The sequence below is a fragment of the Rhincodon typus genome, chromosome 2, assembly GCF_021869965.1.
Source record: "Rhincodon typus isolate 14 chromosome 2, sRhiTyp1.1, whole genome shotgun sequence".
NCBI classification, from domain to species: domain Eukaryota; kingdom Metazoa; phylum Chordata; class Chondrichthyes; order Orectolobiformes; family Rhincodontidae; genus Rhincodon; species Rhincodon typus.
Window position 1 is genome coordinate 53,466,608 of NC_063333.1, and position 18,389 is coordinate 53,484,996.

General features: G+C 41.8%; 1 long non-coding RNA gene across 1 annotated transcript in view; it reads left to right on the forward strand.

Annotated features, from left to right (window-relative positions):
• The window catches only part of LOC125486784, a 34,262-nt gene extending 18,000 nt beyond the window's left edge, over positions 1-16,262 (forward strand). Inside the window, exon 3 of the long non-coding RNA XR_007265397.1 lies at positions 10,640-16,262. This is a non-coding gene — a long non-coding RNA (uncharacterized LOC125486784). The remainder of the gene's footprint in view (positions 1-10,639) is intronic.
• Positions 16,263-18,389: the final 2,127 nt, after the last annotated feature.

Here is an 18,389-nt window from a genome sequence, read left to right on the forward strand (position 1 = left end):
ACCAGGCAAGAATGAAAAATCTGATTTTTTCTTTTCTCCCTATCTCAGAGAATTCACACCACTGCCTCTGCTGCCTCAACTGAAATCATCCAACTCAGCACAGACTAAGGCCCAGGCTTTTGCCACAACAGAGAGCATCTCTGTTGCAGCAAAAATGCCATAAGAACTCGGGAACTCTAAATCCTGCCCCAAACCTGGAATTTCTCATTTTTATCAGGTTGGGGGGGATATTGTGGGTGGTCCGTACTTGCGCACGTGCACACACTCACAGACATGAGACAGCTGGCTATTTAAATGATTGACTGCCTTCAATGAAATCGGATTGTGGGATCCCTGGAGTGTGGATTTGTTTTGATTTATTATTATCATATGTACTGAGATACATGGAAAAGTATTATATTGTGTGCTAACCAAACAACTCATACCTTCCATAAGTATATCAAGGTAGTAGAACAGAATGCAGAGTATAGTGTTAGAGATACAGAGAAGATACAGAGAAAGAAGAACTCAAATATATGAGAGGCCCGTTCATAAGTCCGATAACAGTGGGGATGAAGCTGTTTTTAAATCTGTTGGTACCTGTTTTCAAACTTTTGTATCTTCTGCCCAATGGAATTGGGTGGAAGAGAGTATTACCAGAGTAGGGTGTGGCATGGGGCAGGTGGGGGTCTTTGATTATGTTGGCTACTTTTCCAAGGCAGTGGAAAGTGTTGATGGAGTCAATGAAAGGAAGGCTGTTTTGTGTGATGGACTGGGCTGCATTCGCAACTTTCTGTAATATCTTGCAGTCTTGGGAAGAGCAGTTGCCATATCATGCTGTGATGCATTCGGATAGGATGCTTTCTGTGGGGCATCTATAAAAATTGGTAAGCGTCATTGTTCCTTAGCCTTCTGAGGAAGCAGAGGAGTTGGTGTGCTTTGTTAAACGTAGTGTCAACATGGATGGACTAGGACAGACCATTGGTGATATTTATTCCCAGGAACTTGAAGCACTCACCCACCTCCACGTCAGCACCATTGATACAGACAGGGGTGTGTCCTCCACACTGCTTCGTGAAGTCGATGACCAGCACCTTCATTTTGCTGACATTGAGGGAGAGATTGTTGTCTTTACAACATGACACTAAGCTGTCTATCTTCTTCCTGCACTCATTGTTTGAGATCCAACTCACTATGGTGGTATCATCAGCAAATTTGTAAAAGGAGTTAGAACTGAAATTGGCCACACAGTCGTGGGGTATCAGGAGTAGAGTCAGAGGGTGAGTACGCAGCCTTGCAGGGCACCGGTGATGAGGATTATTTTGGAGGAGTTGTTGTCAGATTATAGTGGAGGAGGTCAAATCCATCATGTGGGTTTTAGACCAAGCAAGTGCAGGTCTGTTCTCAATGCAATTCATTTGGATTTTGAGGGCTGCTTTTGGAAAGGTAAAGTACTCCTTTGGGTCTGTTCCAGGGCCATCTTTGGATGAGGTAAGGCATCTTTCTGGGGAGGTAAGGTATCCTTCAAAGGGGGTCAGGCACCAGTTGGGAAAGTTAACGCAACATTTGGGATTATGAAAAGGAGGCATGATTGTGCATAAGATGGGCACAAAAACATTTTTATTATTTGTTCATGGGATTTGGGCATCACTTGTTAGGTCAGTTTTGTGACTTGGCAGAGAGCTTTCAGGTGATGGTGTTCTCATGCATCCAAGGACTTCACCATTCTAGGTGGCAGAGGTTGCAGATTTAGAATGTGTTGTTCGCAGAGCCTTGTGAGTTAATGCATTATATCTTGAGGAAGGTAGACACTGCTGCCACTCTAGTGCCAATTAAACAGATTGCTTTATCCTAGGTGGAGTTGAGCTTCTCAAGCATAGTAGGAACTGCACCTATCCTAGCAAGTAGAGTATTCCATCACACTCCTCACTTGCGCCTTCTAGATGGTGGACAGGCTTTAAGAGTACAGGAGGTGAATTTCAGCCTGCAGAATTCCTGTCCTCTGACCTGCTCTTGTAGCTACAGATCTATGCCTGGCTTAATTCAGTTTCTAGATAATGGAAATGCTGAGCTTGTTGGTAGTTGAGGATTCAGCAATGGTAACGACAGTGAATGTCAAGCAGCGATTGTTAGGTTATTTTTTATTGGAAATGGTCATTACTTGGCACTTGTGTGGCACAAATGTTACGCGCCACTTAGCAGCCTATGCCTGGATGTCGTCCAGGTCTTGCTACGCATGGGCACAGGCAGCCTCAGTATCTAAGCAGTCGCAAATGATGCTGAACATTATGCAGTCATCAGTGAATACCCCCACTTCTGATCTCATGATAAAGCAGCTGAAGATCGTAATACCACTAAACTGAAGAACACCTGGAGTGATAACCTGTGGCTGAGATTATTGACTTTTAACAAATACAGCTGTCTTCCTTTGTGTTAGGTACGACTCCAATCAGTGAAAGGTTTTACCCTGATTCTCTTTGACTCCAAGTTTTACTCAGGCTTCTTGATGCCACACTCAGTCAAATGCTGCTTTGATATCAAGGACAATCTCTCTTTCTCACCTCACCTCTGGAGTTCAGCTTTCTCTTCCATGTTTGAACCAAAGCTGAAACGACAGCAGATGGATCCCAAACTGAGTATCAGTGAGGTGATAAAACAGGAAGAAAAACAGAAGTTGCTGGAAATGCTCAGCAGGTCTGGCAGCAACTGTGAAGAAAAGAAACATCAGAGTTAATGTTTCGGGTCCGGTGACTCTTCCTCAGAACAGGAAGGGTTCATCAGTGAGGTGATTATCACGAAGCGAATGTCACTTAATCAGAGGTAGTAGGAACTGCCGATGCTGGAGAATCTGAGATAACAAGGTGTAGAGCTGGATGAACACAGCAGGCCAAGCAGCATCAGAGGAGCAGGAAAGCTGACGTTTCGGGTCGAGACCTTTCTTCAGAAATGGGGGAGGGGAAGGGAATTCTGAAATAAATAGGGAGAGAGGGGGAGACAGATAGAAGATGGATAAAGGAGAAGATAGGTGGAGAGGAGACAGACAGGTCAAAGAGGCGGGATTGGAGCCAGTAAAGGTGAATGTAGGTGGGGAGTTAGGGAGGGGATAGGTCAGTCCAGGGAGGACGGACAGATCAAGGGGGCGGGATGAGGTTAGTGGGTAGGAGGAGGGGTTGGGGCTTGAGGTGGGAGGAATGTCACTTAATCACACTGTTGATAATCCCTTCAATCACATTGCTGATGAGGTGGATGATGATGATTGGGACTGCACAGATAGCGTTGATGGTCAGAATCTTTTTCCCAGAGTTGAAAAGTCTAATACTACAGGGCATGCATTTAAGGCGAGAGGGGAAAAGTTCAAAGGAGATGCGAGGGGCAGGTTTTTTACACAGAGTGTGGAACATGCTGCCAGGGATGGTGGTGGAGGCAGATACAACAGCGGTGTTTAAGAGACTTTTAGATAAGTACATGAATATGCAAGGAATGGAGGAATATGGACCAAAAACAGGCAGAAGGGGTTGGTTTAATTTGACATCATGAAGGCTGCCAAAGGGCCTGTTCCTGTGCTGTACGGTTCAGTGTTCTATGAGAAAGGCTAATGGGTGGGAGCTATGTGTCGGCACTAATTTAGGATAAGATCTAAAAAGGGAGATGGGGATGATTGGGGGTAAATAGGATAATGAGATGATCATAGCTTAGTACAAGGGCATCAGGGACCATGGGAGGGTACGTGGCATTAGATGGCATGCGTTGGCTTAGAGCAATATGAAGAATGAGGGGCAAGAGCAAAAGGAATGATTTATGTTTTAATCTTTATTTCTGAATTGTCACCACAATGCCAGAGTCCCCATGCAGGCTGCTGCCCAACCCATTATAAACACCCATTTTACATTTTACTGGGTGCTTATTTTCTGCAAGTTATCTTCTGGGACATTTTCCAATAAATTTTTTTAAATAATCTGACTCATGCAATACATTTGTCAGAAAATAGAATTTTTGTTTTCATGGTCATATTTCCAATATATTTTCTCTATTTTCCTGTAAGTCTTCACATTTCTATGCCTGCTTAGCCTGACATACCTATAATTGAAAAGGGAGGTACATACTCCTGTTCAACATGTGCAGCAGCCAAAACATATTTCTGCCATTCCAGCCAACCAGAAGTAAGTTTTGAGAAATCTCATTACTCAAAAGTATGATGTTCTGGTTCATTGAGAAATCTGATGTTAATTTGCAATGTATGGTGGTTAACAGTTGCCTAGATGCCAAGTAATTTGTCAGCTTGAGATCAGAACATTGTTCTTTATTTAGAGTGAACACCAGCATGTACAAAACATAATACAAATTATGTCATTCATTGACCCTGAAAAACACAGAAGTGTTCGGAACTAATCCATCTACTGATTCCTAAAGTCAGAGTCACTGAGTTCTACAGCACAGAAAAAGGCTGTTCAGCCCATCCTGTCCGTGCTGGTCAAAAGCAACCACCTAACTGTTCTAATCCCATTTTCCAGCCCTTAGCCCATGGCCTTGTGTACATTAGCATCGCAAGTGTATATCTGAATACTTCTTAAATGTAATGAGGGTTTCTGCCTCTAGCACCCTACATGCAGGGAGTTCCAGATTCCCACCACCCTCTAGTGAAAAAGCTTTTCCTCACATCTCCTCTAAACCTTCTGCCCGTTGCCTTAAATCTAGGCCCCATGGTCGTAGATCCCTCCATCAAAGGCAAAGGTTTCTTCCTATCAGTGCCCCCCATAATTCATACATTTCAATCATGATTCCTCTCAATCTCCTGTGCTTCAAGGAAAACAACCCCAGTCTGTCCAATCTCTCTTCATAACTGAAACTCTTGAGCCCAGGCAACATCCTGATAAATCTCCTCTGCACCCTCTCCAGTGATATCACATCTTTCCTATAAGGCGTAGCAGCAGAAGTAGGCCATTCATCCCATCGAGTCTGCTCTGCCATTCAATGAGATCATGGTTGATCTGATTATCCTCGACTCTACTTGCCTGCCTTTTCCCTATAACTCTTGATTCCCTTACTGAAGAAAAATCTGGCTGTTGCAGAATTATTATCCTGGATGCCCCGCCTTGATAACCCTCTGTGATAAAGCACTCAAAACATTGACTACCCTCTGAGAGAAGACATTCCTCCTCATCTTTATCTTAAATATGTGATCCCCTATTCTGAGATTATTCATTCCCTTAGGCTGTACCCACTTCTTTGTGTGTCCAACTGCTTTTCTCTCTCTCTAGGCTCTATCTCCACCTATTGTTTACTCTCTCCCTTCCCCCCCACCCCCATCTTCTGCATAAATACCAACCTTCTCCAAGCTACCATCAGTTCTGAAGAATGTTTCTGGACCCAAAACATTAACTCTGATTTCTCTCCACAGACCTGCTGAGTTTTTCCAGCAATTTCTGTTTTTATTGCTATTTACTGACTACTTGCTTAACTCTGCAACTTTCCCATAGATGTTCAATTTGAGTTGTTTTGTTGGTACCTCATCCTCTTTTTTGTATGTTTCTGCTTTTAAACCATGAAGTAAAAAAATGGATGCACAGAATTACTGACTGCACTGATCCATTTTTCCAGTGCAGTTCACTAAACATATTCACTTGAGTAGAAATCCATACATGTTCTTTTCTATCCTTCCTCTCCCTTCACAGGTATGACTTTTATAACAGCAAACCACACAGCTTGTCAAAATGTTCATCACATAAAATGGAACATGTAGTTGTAGGTTTCAGTATAGATCTTTCAGGTTTGGTGTTCTGAATACAATTTGTATCTGCTTGTAAATTTGAGTGACATTCACACCAAATTGAGATGGATAAACTTTGACAATTTACTTGGCCTAATGATATTTCAGAGTAAAATCTATCACTTCATTTCTTGGTTTTTTTCTCAGGACTGAGAACAATAAAATTGTATCCAGCTACTGTAGACACCCTGCACAAATCTACAATGGATAGAAAATACAAATTTTGTATTCACAGGATGCAAACTTTACACCATTTGTTAAATCCATGTTGTTGCCTTGTTTCCAATCTGCCCACATTGACAGTGGAGGCTGGAAGCTCAAGCTTTTGTAGGAGTAAAGGCAGTGGAGTGCCCTAGTTAAGTTGCACCTACAGAGCGTCAACATGGATACAATGTGTTCTGAGGAAGGGTCACCAAACCCGAAACGTTAATTCTGTTTGCTCTTTCACGGATGCTGCCAGACTTGCTGAGGTTTTCCAGCAACTTTGTTTTTGTTCCTGGATACAACATGACCTCCTTCTGTAACTATTCTATGAATTTTAAGATAACAAGGTACAGAGCTGGATGAACACAGCAGGCCAAGCAGCATCAGAGGAGCAGGAAAGCTGACATTTCGGGTCTAGACCCTTCTTCAGAAATGGGGGAGGGGAAGGGGATTCTGAAATAAATAGGGAGAGAGGGGGAGGTAGATAGAAGATGGATAAAGGAGAAGATAGGTGGGGAGGGGAGAGACAGGTCAAAGAGGCGGGGTTGGAGCCAGTAAAGGTGAGCGTAGGTGGGGAGTTAGGGAGGGGATAGGTCAGTCCAGGGAGGACGGACAGGTCAAGGAGGCAGGATGAGGCTGGTAGGTAGGAGATGGGAGTGGGGCTTGAGGTGGGAGGAGTGAATAGGTGGGAGGAAGGACAGGTTAGGGAGGCGGGGACGAGCTGGGCTGGTTTTGGGATGCGGTCAGGAGAGGGGAGATTTTGAAGCTTGTGAAGTCCACATTGATACCATTGGGCTGCAGGGGTCCCAAGTGAAATATGAGATGCTGTTGCTGCAACCTTCGGGTGGCATCGTTGTGGCACTACAGGAGGCCCAGGATGGACATGTTGTCCAAGGAGTGGGAGGGGGAGTTGAAATGGTTCGCGACTGGGAGGTGCTGTCATTTGTCGCAAAATGAGCGTAGGTGTTCCACAAAGCGGTCCCCGAGCCTCCGCTTGGTTTCCCTGATGTAGAGGAGGCCACATTGGGAACAGCGGATACAGTATACCACATTAGCAGATGTGCAGGTGAACATCTGTTTAATGTGGAAGGTCTTCTTGGGGCCTGGGATGGGGGTGAGGGGGGAGGTGTAGGACAGGTGTAGCACTTCCTGCGGGTGCAGGGAAAAGTACCGGGGGTGGTGGGGCTGGTGGAGAGTGTGGAGCGGACAAGGGATTCATGGAGAGAGTGGTCCCTCCGGAAGGCAGATAAGGGTGGGGAGGGAAAAATGTCTTTGGTAGTGTGGTCAGATAGCAGATGGCAGAAGTGTCGGAGGATGATGCATTGGATCCGGAGGTTGGTGGGGTGGTACGTGAGGACGAGGGGGATTCTGTTTTGGTTGTTATTGCTGGAAGGGGGTGTGAGGGATGAGTTGTGGGAAATGCAAGAGACACGGTCGAGGGCGTTTTCGACCACTGTGGAGGGGAAGTTGTGGTCCTTGAAAAACGAGGACATCTGGGATGTCCGGGAGTGGAATGCCTCATCTCGGGAGCAGATGCAGCGGAGGTGAAGGAATTGGGAATAGGGGATGGCATTTTTGCAGGAAGGTGGGTGAGAGGAGGTGTATTCTAGGTAGCTGTAGGAGTCGGTAGGCTTGAAATGGATATCAGTTTCCAGGTGGTTGCCAGAGATGGAAACAGAGAGGTCCAGGAAGGAGAGACAGGTATCGGAGATGGTCCAGGTGAACTTACGGTTGGGGTGGAAGATGTTTGTAAAGTGGATGAACTGTTTGAGCTCCTCGTGGGAGAACGAGGCAGTGCTGATACAGTCATCGATGTAATGGAGGAAAAGGTGCGGGGTAGGGCCAGTGTAGCTTCGGAAGAGGAATTGTTCCACGTAACCTACAAAGAGGCAGGCATAGCCTGGGCCCATGCGGGTACCCATGGCCACCCCCTTAGTCTGTAGGAAGTGGGAGGAATTGAAAGAGAAGTTGTTAAGGGTGAGGACGAGTTTAGCTAAGCGGATGAGGGTGCAGTGGAGGGATACTGGTCGAGCCTGCGGGACAGGAAGAAGCGGAGGGCCTTTAGGCCATCTACATGGGGACTGCAAGGATATAGGGACTGGACGTTCATGGTAATGATGACGTGTTGGGGATCAGGGAATCGGAAGTTTTGAAGGAGGTGGAGGGCGTGGGTGGTGTCATGGACGTAGGTGGGGAGTTCCTGGAGCAAGGGGGAGAAAATGGTGTCAAGATAATTGGGGATAGGTTCAGTGGGGCAGGAGCAGGCGGAGACAATGGGTTGACCAAGGCAGTCAGGTTTGTGGATTTTGGGAAGGAGATAGAAGCGGGCGGTGCGGGTTTGAGGAACGATGAGGTTGGTGGCTGTGGGTGGGAGGTCACCTGAAGCGATGAGGTTGTGGATGGTTTGGGAGATGATGGTTTAGTGCTCGGGGGTGGGGTCATGATCAAGGGGGCAGTAGGAGGAGGTGTCGGAGAGTTGGCACCTGGCCTTGGCGATGTAGAGGTCAGTGCGCCATACTACAACTGCGCCTCCCTTGTCCGCGGGTTTTATGGTGAGGTTGGGATTGGAGCGGAGGGAGCAGAGGGCTGCACGTTCTGTGGGGGAGAGGTTGGAGTGGGTGAGAGGGGTGGAGAGATTGAAGCGATTGATGTCTCAACGGCAGTTGGGGATGAAGAGGTCGAGGGAGGGTAGGAGGCCTTGGGGTGGTGTCCAGGAGGAGGGGATGTTGGAGGCGGGAGAAAGGGTCAGTAGGGGGAGGGTTAGTTTCACGGTTAAAGAAGTAAGCGCGGACGTGGAGGCGGTGGAAAAACTGTTCAACGTCCAAGCGTGAGCGGTATTCGTTGATGTTAGGGTGGAAGGGGATAAATGTGAGCCCTTTACTGAGGACTGACCATTTGTCCTCAGTAAGGGGGAGGTCTGGGGGGATGGTGAAGACCCGGCAGGGCTGGGTGCTAATGTCCCCTCTAGAGCTGCTTGTTATCTCAGATTCTCCAGCATCGGCAGTTACCACTATTTGTATGAATTCTAACATTTTTTTCGCTAGTCAATTAGCTGATTTGGTCAACTTGTAATACTAACATGATAATTACAGCTGTGACCCATTTTGATTCACCTATCCAATAAACCTTAGACACTGCACAATACTCAAACCCTCCCCACCCCAAAATTATTTCTTAAATGATGCAAAAGCTTATGTTTTCATATTCTAAGCAGTGATCACCCTGAGAGTAGAACACCCTGACATCCATTAAAAGATTAGCTTTAACATTTGTGCTCATGAACTACTTCTGATTTTTATATTATTGGACATTCAACTTTCTCTATGTCATATAAATCTGGTGTCTCCATAAGATTTCCTCAGGAACACCACCTGTCCGAGCTAAAAAGCCCATCTTTCTCAAGCTCCTCATAATTTAAAAACCAAAAGAACTGCAGATGCTGTAAATCAGGAACAAAATCAAAGTTGCTGGAAAAGCTCAGCAGGTCTGGCAGCATCTGTGGAGGAGAAAACAGAATTAACGTTTCAGGTCCTGTGACCCTTCCTCAGAACTGATGGTGGCTGGGAAAACGTCAGTTTATAGGCAGAAAATAGGGAGGTGGGTGGGGGAGGGAGTAAATGAGAGGATAGGGCCCAAAGTGAGAGAGAGACAGTTGGACAGACAGAGGAGTTGTTGCTATCGTTAGCAACTCCTCTATCTGTCCAACTGTCTTTCTCTCTCCTTGGGCTCTATCCTATCGTTTACTCCCTCCCCCACCCACCGCCCTATTTTCTGCATATAAACTGACGTTTTCCCAGCCACCATCAGTTCTGAGGAAGGGTCACAGGACCCGAAACATTAACTCCGTTTTCTCCTCCTCATAATTTAAACCTGTAGCCGAAGTGATTAGTTCTTCTTTGCACAATCAAACAATTGAATTGTTCTCTTGCTTCCTGACCAGAATTAAATGCAATTCATGATATTTGTTTGATAATTTCTGACTTATATTAAACTATTTTGGGTATTTAGATTGACAATCTATTAGCTTTGTTAATCTGTGCTGTTTGGAAATATTACAAGTTGAATCCACTTACCTATGTCTCTTTAACTTCGTCCAAACCTATTTCAGTGCCGTTCATGGAGTCTCTATGCTTTTCATTTTCTTTCTCATGTGCAATACTTTATACTTGTCAGCCTTAAATTCCATCTGCTTTTTTTTTGTATGTTCAAGTATTTTTTAAACTTACTTCTTAACCATTGAACTGGCTCCATTTACTCCACTGACCTTGCCAGTATGGAGTGGTGTGCATGTTTGTTTGGTTTGCCATGTTTTCAAATCCAAATCAGTGATGTAAGTTAGAAACTGCAATGATACCAGTTCTTCCGGATAATTAGATGGAGCTGATATCAATGAAAAGTCAATATAATTTGGAGGTTTTCACAACATCAACATTGAAGAATGGTTCCATGATGTACTATTCCCAGTGGGAAGCTGCTATCACAGGGGACACTGTTTGGAGAAATGGGTCTTCAATATTGTGGTCTTACCTCCAACGTGTCCACCTTGATTGTATTGTTGTTGACTGGTAGCGCAAGGAATGAGTCACAGTGCTAAATATTTTGTCTCTTCTCTATCTCTGGTTTGTACATGTTGTACCTATTCAAACAAGTTATTTACTTTAAAATTAATTAATTATTAATTCACAATAGGGACAAGCTGATCTATTGAAACATGCTAAAATTGAAGCATTGGACAACCTGAAGCAAATCCATTATGCTGCAGTATCTTGTGGTTTGAACAAACCAGGCACTGGAAATACAGAACCAGCCAAGACAAGACGAAGCCTAGAGGCAATACCTGAAAAAGAAAGTGTTGAAACTGGAGCTGGAGATCAAGTTGCTCACTTTCACCAGGATACAACCACTCAAAAATCTCTCAAAGCTGCCAAATGAATACATCCAATATAGAACATTTGGATTGCACTTCAAAGCCTTCTCGGTTGGTTGGTTTTAGTACTTTGTAAATACTAAGGCACAATTCTGAAGGCTCAGAAAAATGTGACAAATGGAGCTATGAATGTAACACTTCTCCAAGTGAAAGTATACTACTAGCGGTGGAAGTATACTGCTTCAAAGAAGTAGTGGACTTGCCATTAAATGTTTGTCTGCCAAATTAATATGTATATATGATGTCACAAAGAATTAGGTGAAATGTAACTTTTTTTCTAGTAATTTATGCTGCCATTTTACATTCTTTTTGTAAATGTTACATTTCTCCAGATACTTAAAATTCATTTCTTCATTTGATTGAAAAATAGTTATACAGAAGAATATGTAAAATATATATAAATACAATGAGGTGTGTGTTGTTATGCTACCCAAACATTGTAAAGCTTATTGAGCCATAAGTGGAAACATGTATTCTTGATTGTGGTCACTGAAGCTTCAGTGCACTTTATGAAGACCATTAATCAAGGGAAAGCTGGAAAAGTTTTGCTGTGAAATCTGTTCCTTCAGCGATAGTTGTTAATGTCAAAAAAACCATTTGAAGTCCTTGTACCCGCCTTCTGGTGACCAAATAGGCAGCAGCTTTTAGCAGGTTGTTGTATATAGTTTCTATTTTGTGAAGTGCAACTAGAAAAGTTAGGCTCATTAATTTCCACAAGGTAGGATTTCTATGCCAGTAACGTTGGTAATACACAGGATTGCCAGCCACCATGATCTTGTTTAATGTAATGATTCAGTGGGATGGAAGAGGGAATTTTTTTTTACCTCCGTTTCTTTTCTAGCCCATAATCACCAACAACAGTACTGAGTCAATAAATTGTAAACAACATTGCCAGTGTTGTTGACCTTGAACCAATTAAACTGGTTGGTTTACATTTTTTCTTAAACAAAGTCCATTTGAAGCCCATAAGAGTTCATCGTCTAGTTTGAAAAACAGCATATGTTTAGCCACAGATTTTTCTCAGATTCCTGATTTATATTTTGACTTAATTGAATCATAATTTGTGCTTATTCTGTTGCTGAATTTTAAAAGAACTTTTGCAAAATCCACTGTTGTAAACCATCCAGAAATGAGCACAAGAGAGTGCAAGAACATAACATAGATCCAAAATAGACGCAGAACACAGTGATCCTAAAAGCCTGAATCAAATATTGTTTCAAATCTTCTTTAGACTTTTTCAGATCTTGCCCTCCTTGGCATTCTAGGCATTTGGTTTTACAAATTCACTAACATCTGTGTAAAGCAGTTAAATGTAAATGGTCTATGTAACTCTCCTCTCTTCCGCCCCCAAGCTGCCATAAGTTTTCTGCTCTAACCAATTATAGGCTCTTAAACCATTTCTTGTAGTGAAAGGGATAATTTTTATGTTCTTGCCCCTGTCATTAAAATTTGTCTTAACCTGATATAACACAGGGCAAAGAATGTGGAATTTATTGTAAATATAGTTCTCTCTGTCCAATCTTCATGAAAGCATTGGTAGGAATTTTTTCCTTTATATTAAAGAGAATGTAAAGAAAATCTGCCCTGCAATGTCATATGCTAGGTTTCAATTTAGTTTCACTTCCTTGCTTGCTTCTAACTTCTGCATAGTTTCGACATGGTATGGCAAACTGAATTGTACACAATTCCCTAGCATGACAATACCAGTGCCTTGTACACGCTCATCACTTCATGGGAATCTCAACTTTATCCATCTATACATCCATACCAAGATCCAATTATATTTTACAGCTGCACAGATTGAAATGTTCCAATGAATTATTCCCCAAAACCCACATCACTCTACTGTGTTGTTTCCAAGCTATTTAGTTTTTGCTCCCATTGTTTATTTCCCTCTCTAATTTTATTATCTTGTAGTTATCCGCATTAAATGTAACTTGCCATTTATCAGCTCATCTTCCCAATTTAAGAAGGTAATGTTATAGTTACAATGAAACAAAATACTGCAGGTGCTAGACATCTGAAATATCAATAAGTGCTACAAAACTCAGCAGGTCTGATAGTGTTTGTGTGGCGAGAAGCAGTTAATATTTCAAGTCATACATGATATTTTTCCTTCACTTACAATGTAGGACACTTTTGCCTCTTAGCAAATGATCCCACTCTCTAGTATCCACAAGTGATTGTTTTTGGGTCCACACAGCTCCATTCACAAGCTCTTATTTGTTTTCTGTGGTTTAACAATTTTCAGTCCACCTTAGAAGTTAGTGCAATGTATGAATTCCTCCCTACAATGACAGCATCAGCAGCCTAATTAGGTATGTTTTAAGCCTTAATAACTAATAATTATCTTGGTATAACACAGTAGCACATTTAAAAATAAAAGAAGAAGGATTACATTTGTGTTGAACCCAGGGAAGCACAAAGGATCAGAGCGACCTTGATGTGCATGTCCCCAAGTCCATTAAGGTAACAGGATAGGTAAATAAAGATTAAGAAGGCCTATAGGATATTTGCCCTTATAGCGAGGCATGGAGTTTAAGAACAGGGAGGTTGTGCTCGAACTGTATAAAACATTGGTCAGGACACGGCTACAGTCTTACGTGCACCTCTGGAATCCACATTAAAGGAGGTATGTGATTGCACTGGAGGAGATGCAGATCTGTAAAAATGATCACTGAATGACCTATCTAATTCTGAGTGATCACATTGGATCTCCCTCCTGATTAGAGGGTGGTGAGCTTCCCCACTCCTTCTTACCCAGGAAGTCAGGCCTTTCTAAAGGATTGAATGTTTAACATCCTGCAGTCTTAATGCTGAAAGTATCCTTAGGAAGGGCTGGATGGGGAAAATTAAATCAGAATTATCAGGATGTTGCCTGGGCTGGAGAGTTTCAGTTATGAAGAGAGACTGGACCACCATGGGTGGTTAGACTAAAGGAGATTGATAGGGAATATGATTGAAATGTATGAAATTATGAACGGCATAGACAGGAAGAAACTTTTCCCCTTGGTAGAAGGATAATGACCAGGAAGCATAGATTTAAGGTATGAGGCAGAAGGTTTAGAGGAGATGTGAGGAAATTTTTTTTACCCAAAAGGTCTGGGATTCTGGAATTCACTGCTTGTGAGTGTGGCAGAGGCAGAAATCCTCATAACATTTAAGAAGTATTTAGATGTGCACTTGCAATCTCAAGGCATACAAAGTTATGGGCCAAGGGCTGGAAAATGGGACTAGAATAGTTAGATGATTGTTTTGACCAGCACAGGCTCAATGGGTCAAAGGGCTTTTTTCTGTGCTGTACACCTATATGATTGTGTGCATTGATATAGGACCTTTGATGATCATCCAAAGCAGTTTTCAGACAATGAAGTGCTTTTGAGGTTTAGCCACTGTTGAATTGTAGGGAAACTCAGCAAATAATTTATACACAGTAGGTTATCACAGACAACAGTGAGATATATTGACCAGTAAAACGTTTTACTAATGTCACATGATGTTAACTAGGGTATCAGGTTTTAATATGGAACTTTTATGTCCACTAGAGAGGCTAAACATGATCTCAGTTTAAAATTCCATTTGGAAGACAGTACCCCTGACTGTGCAGCAGTCCTTTAACATGTAATATCTTGAGAAAAACTTGATTTCTCAACCTCGAAGATAATCAATCAAATAAATAAATATAGTTCCTCCAAACCTTGCTACTATTTTGCCATACCTAGTTGTATTCACCTTTCTTGCACTCATTACAAAAGTGTCACACGTGAGGATTTTGTATGTCATTCATAACTAGAGTTGACCACCATTCCCCACCCCCCCCCAAAAAGTCTGTGTCTTCTTGTGCATTTGTTTCATTCTCTCCTGCCATGTAGAATGTGCTGCTGATTCTGTATCAGTATTGAAAACAGATTTTAATTTTGAATAAGCTTTGAGATCTCAAATTTTAAAAAAAAGTCAGAAATTGACTTCAGTCCAATGAATCAAATTAGAATTGAATCATAAAATCATAGAAGTTTACAGTGCACAAGAAGGCCATTCAACTTATCGTGTCTGTACCAGCTCCCGAAAGAGCTACCCAGCTAGTCCCACACTCCAGCCCAACTCCCATCTCTGATAATTTGAATTGAGAAGGTCGGGCATTCATTCCTTGAAACTACCATCAAACTTGTTTTCTTCAACTCAATGCATTTTGTTAACTGGACCACAAACAACTCCCTTGTTAAGGTTGCCTCTCAGTCACTCAGACATGACTTTGTAAAATAACCCTGCAGGAAGCTGATTTGATTCATTCAAGGAAGAGGGAGTGTCAAACTTTTTATAGATTTGTAACATGACTGGCTTTGAAATTCAATTACAACTTGACTGAATCACCCAAGAAAAGATAATAAATTGCTTTATATTGCAAATTTTAAGTTTCATTTATTCTCTCTTAAGATGCAACTGCAGCATCCGTTCAAAATTCTGCATTATAATCACCTAGTCCAAACATTGTGCTTTCACTAAGCCCTCATTTGAATAAAAGGCTTTTCTTGAGTTGCAAAATATATCTTATAAAATACAACTAAGAGGAATTCAAATTGATCAGTTTTAATCAAGTACCCTATCTTGACTGACTTTGAACATAATGGAGAATATTTTCAGTTCCTGAAAAGTATGAAAGAAAGCTGCTATGTAAATAAACCACATTACACAGGAAGACTTTTGCAGTTGGTCAGCACATCAAGGTTTATGAAACACAAATCATTCTGTGAGAGGACAAATAAATGAAGGCATCCAGCCAAAGTTTAGGATTGATTTTAAGATTGATGAAACCTTGAAAACTAAATTTGTTCACCCTTTGCAGACCCAATGTTATTTGTATGTTGCAAAAATCAAATGTATATATTCATCACACGTATACGCAAAAAAAATGTAAAAATTAGAATTCTGGATATCGCCAAAAAAAGACCATCATGATGACCAATACTCTGAATTTGAAAAACTGAGACAATGTAAATTGGTTTTGTTTTGCTACCATGCAGAAATATTGCTGGTGTTTTCAAAGGCTTCATTTTGGAAGGAATGCTTGATTTAGTCCTCTTCTACTATTTGTGATATGAAGTCAAGAGCTTCCATTTGTTCACCCCTCTCAGTAGCACTGAATTTGTAACCAACAGAGCCGCTAATGATTTCTTACCAAAAGATTATTTCACTCGCGCTTTACTTACTCATGGGAACAACTGGATTGTAAAACCAAATGCCAGAATTTTGCTTAGAAATGCAACAATGTGAAAAATGTGGGTTTTTTTTATTAAAAATATTTTGAATCCAACTGTTCTGTTTTAATACAACATTCATATAAAATGAAAGATCATATTTGTAAGAATAAAATGCTGTTTTCCCAAAGCTATTGTTTAAAAATTTACTGACCCTAGCAGGTATATTACACAATTCATACAAATGGAAAATGTTTACTATTGAGCAACTGTTATATTAGGTTATTGCCATGATAAAAGGGAGCACATTAGATCAGTCGGCGAGATATCTAGCCTGTGGTTCAGCATAACAGCAAGAGTGCATCTGTTCCAGCTGAAGTAAGCTCACTAAACACCTCCTCAACCTGTCCCTAAGAATGGAAGGCAATGGCAAGCCATGACTGACAAAAATGCCAGGAAAACATCTCAGGATGAAGAATCAGAAGACAATGAGACAAGAAGTTGCATTTGCGTATGGCGTGTATGGCTGAATGAAATGAATTGCCATGATCTGCTAACCTAATACAACATAGTAGCATGCAAGATGACTAACAGGGCATTCTGATACTAGTTTTGGAGAAAATAGTCTGCCAGAATTAACCAATAATATCTGGGAAAATAAATGATGTCTGATTTCTTAAGATGGCAAGGAAGAGGCAATTGCTTTCTAACTCCACATGCAATCTAACAAGTTAGATTAGAGCCATTAATAGTTGCTTTGCCTTGCTAACTGGAGAATGCCTCCTCCCTATATGAAGCTAATGAATTAATTTTATTAGTCACTCATCAGGTTTCAAGTGTCTTTTTTGTGATATTTTACTTATTCTGCATATATTTTGAATTTTCAAACATACAGTAAATGGTAGGGCCCTGGGGAGTGTTGCCGAACAAAGAGACCTAGGGGCGCAGGTAGACAGGATGGTGAAGAAGGCATTTGGCATGCCTTCATTGGTCATGACATTAGGTAAAGGGGTTAAGATGTCATGTTGTTGATTTTACAGGACATTGGTGAGGCCACTTTTTAGAATACTGCGTACAATTCTGGTCACCCTTGTATAGGAAGAATGTTGTTAAACTTAACAGGGTGCAGAAAAGATTTGCAAGGATGTTGCCAGGAATGGAGGGTTTGAACTATAAGGAAAGGCTGAATAGGCTGAGTCTTGAAGGTTGAGGAGTGTCCTTTTCAAGGTTTAAGAAATCATAAGGGGCATGGATAGGTGAATAGCCAAGTGGGGGAGTCTAAAACTGGAGGACATAGGTTTAAGATAAGAGGGGAAAGGTTTAAAAAGGACCTGGGGGTAATCTTTTCACACAGAGGACGGTGCATAATCTGGTATGAGTGGCCAGAGGAAGTGGTGGAGGCAAATACAATTACAACATTTAACAGATATCTGGATGGATATATGGACAGGAATGTTTAGAGGAATATGGGCCAAATGCTGGCAAATGGGACTAGGTCAGATTGGGATGTCTGGTCAGCATGAATGAATTGGACCAAGGGGTCTGTTTCAGTGCTGTATGACAGTGCTGTATGACTCGATGACTCTATTAACATTGAACTGGGCTCTCCATCACTCTTTGCAGACTGTACAAATTCATACATTTGCAGTTGACTAATTAGCAACCCCTGTATTTGACAAGGCACCTTTTCTAATTAGCTGAGTTATTGTTTGATTTCACAAACTGTAAATCTCTGTTTTTCACCTTTCCATTCATCTTTATATCATAAAACCTTTGTGCTTCTTTTTACTCCTATTTTATATCATCAGAGTATAAATTCCTATAAGGGCAAAATGCAAGTAACACATAACAGGTTTACTGCCTACTTTTTCAAGCCTGCACCTAGCAGAAATTATAACTGTCTATATGATACCTGGCCAGTGAAAACTCCCACCTGAGCAATTACTCACCATTGACAGAATGTCAGTGTGATTGCAGCCATTTCAATCTGAAAGGCAAAGGAAGGAGATTAAACCGGAGTCGTTCCTGTAAACTGGAAGGTTGTACACATGCATCCGGATTGACAGGTATCAACAGTAATTTTCATTTTCACTGGTACAGCAACAAATTAAAGTTTGGAATATTGTAGCCCGGTAAAGATTTGATAGAATGACTCCTACTTCACCATAACGTGTCACTTAAAAAGACTTTTCTATCAATTCAGTAAGTGATTAACCACTTGTGAACTTGTGAAAAAACAGCAAGACAGGTTTTTTGGAAGAAGTTTGGAAGTAAGTCTTGTTCCAATAGGTTGTTCACCAAAGACCTCTGCAAAAGC